Source organism: Cryptomeria japonica, chromosome 3 (genome assembly GCF_030272615.1).
Source record: "Cryptomeria japonica chromosome 3, Sugi_1.0, whole genome shotgun sequence".
Classification (NCBI taxonomy): domain Eukaryota; kingdom Viridiplantae; phylum Streptophyta; class Pinopsida; order Cupressales; family Cupressaceae; genus Cryptomeria; species Cryptomeria japonica.
In genome coordinates, this window is record NC_081407.1 from 95,451,650 (window position 1) to 95,454,417 (window position 2,768).

The following is a 2,768-nucleotide window of genomic DNA, read 5'->3' on the forward strand; positions in this document are numbered from 1 at the left end:
AAGTACTGATACCTTGTTGTAAGAATGTTTGTATTCGTACATGCGAAGGTGTAATGTATGTTGTGTGTTGTATGTTGTATGTGATCTCCTCTTCAATGGTTTAATCCTTGTCTTGAATGCAACACTTAGCCTTGAATGGAGACTTAGAATGCTCAATTGCTTGAAGGAATGCTTGAATGCTTGAATGTTTGAATGTTTGAATATCGCTTTCGCGTCTTGCCCTTGCTTATTTCCTTTCTCCCTTTCTAGGAGAGGAAAAGTAGTTTATATACTTGTCAATTATGGTTAAGAGACTGATTTTTCTGACCTTAGGCCGACCTAGAAGCATCATTTTCCAAATTGCAAACTTAAAGACCCGATGCCCAACAAGAGACCGGGCCCAAAATAGGGCCAGGGACGAGGGCACTGGGCGCCATGGTCCCACCTCCCAGGACAGCAGGGTGCAAGGAGGGATCAGGCCAAGGTGCAAAAAGATGCAGTTTTTGGTGTCGCAAGCAAGTTTCGGGGTCTCCATTCAGGTTCAATGTTGCACCGCCATCGTGAAGACCCAAATGCAGTTGAAATTGCAAGTGTTGCAATTTTAGGATGATACATTTAGCCCCCACTTTAGCGGGAGTATAAGCATACGCTCATACTTCCCATAAAGTACAAGGAAAGAACATTGAAAAACTTTCACCACGTCAAGGAGGCAAGATATACCAAGCCCCCAGTGGACTAAGGATCTTACGACTTCGATTGACAAAGTAAAAGGGAAGATCACAAGGGAGAACCATGACTATCAGTAGTAAAGTTCCCTCACTATGAGTCATGCAAGAAAGATATCAAAAATTTTCAAGGCAAAGCTAAATTTGTCAAGAAATTTTCAAGTATCTTGAAAAGATATGAACGGGGTGTATGCCCCCCTACATTAAAGCGATCGCACACGCCTCACCGGGGGTGATTGCTTTAAGGTAGTGATACATATAAGAAATGAGAAGGGAAAGGAGCATGTTATCACAAAATTTAGCCCCCAAGTGTGAGATAAACCCAAGGATAATAGACACAAAATACCAAGCACGAAGTGACTTCGCTTTCCTCGGGGTCAGTATGCTGTATGATAATTCATGTATATCATATGTATGTATGCATAATTGTCCTTCATTCCCCAATCAAGGAAGGTCACCTAGAAGAAGAGAACACATGTGTCTTTTGAGTCAACATGAGAGAGACCAAAAGAGATCTCAATGTTTTGCATCGTCCTCAAGTAGACAACACTAAGGACAACAAATAGAAGAATAAGAATAACACATAGAAGAAGTAACAAAAGAGATCAAGAGAGGAGGAGAGAGTCTGCTATGCTAATGCAACTAGTCTAGCACATCATCTACCCCCCGATCTTGCTGATCAATATTTCGGGAAGGCAGGAAACACGCTAGAGGAGGAACATCCAACACAGTAGATGGAGCTATCACAAGATCCAAACAAGGGCTATGTTCATGTTCCAAGCCACGTTGTTCTTGTCTAGGAGCTTGGATAAGTGCTTTAGAAAATTCGTTAGATAAGTGGTTATCAACATCAACATATTCATATTCACTATCAGAATGAATAGGAGTAACATTTTCATCATGAATAACATTTTCATCTATATCATCATCAAGATTTACAAAAATAGGATCTTTAACTCACACAGGATCAAGACCATCATGCACCTTATGTTTAGGAGATTTTGGCTCAATTTTCGGTTGAGGAGAAAATGGAATAATACTAGCTGAAGGTGTTTTTGGGGATTGCAAAGTTTGAGAAGCAGCTACCTGAGCTCTAAGACGACACTTTCATCGGCGTTCACGTGCAGAATGATTCCGTCTAGTCTTAGTAGGAAGTTGAGGAGATTGAGGAGGAGGAATGTTCTCATCCTTATCACTTGGGTGTTTAGGTTGTGGTCTCTTAGGTTGAACAATAGGAGAAGAGGAAGGTCTCTTCTCTCCATAAGAGGAAGGAGGAGGAACTGCTCCATATAAGGGAGGAATATTTGGTTTAGGAAGGAGACCAAGTCCTTCATGACGAGGAGGTATAGGTCTACTTTTAGGAAGTTTATTAGTCATAGACGTAGTCACATTCATAGGGATGGGTTGGGAATCTTCTTGAGGAAAGACATTAGTTTTATCTTTCAAAGGAAGAACTTCCTTCTCAAGAACGATAGGAATGTCAAGTTTGGGTGTTCTAGGTTCACTTAGAGATAGGATCATATCTTTTTTCCACTTTTGATAAGATTTGAAAAGATGATCACTTCGCGGTGGAAGAGATTGGAATTGTTTAGGCCAAAAATAATCAATAGGAACGCTAGAAGTTCTTTCAGCTGGTTTAAAGAGACTATGATTGATAGTAACAACTTCACCATTATGGGGAAATTTCAAACACTTGTGAATAGGAGAAGCAATAGCTTTCATGGAAGATAGCCAAGGATAGCCTAGCTTCACACAAAATTGTTCGGACGATGGAATAATAGCAAAGTCCACATCAAGGGATTTGTTATGAACCTCAATAGGTAATGTAATAGAACCAATTGCAGGAGAAGAAAATGCATCAAACAATTTCACAACCACATTTGTTTCGTCATAGATCACTTGATTCAAGTGCAAAGTAAAAAGAAATTCTTCAGTAATGACATTAACCATACAAGAAGGATCAATAAGCACTCCACGGCAAGGTGTATTTTTGACTTTTACAACTATATATAAAGGACCATTAGGTGCCCTAATAGTTTCACTGGAATCAAATGTGATGGAAGG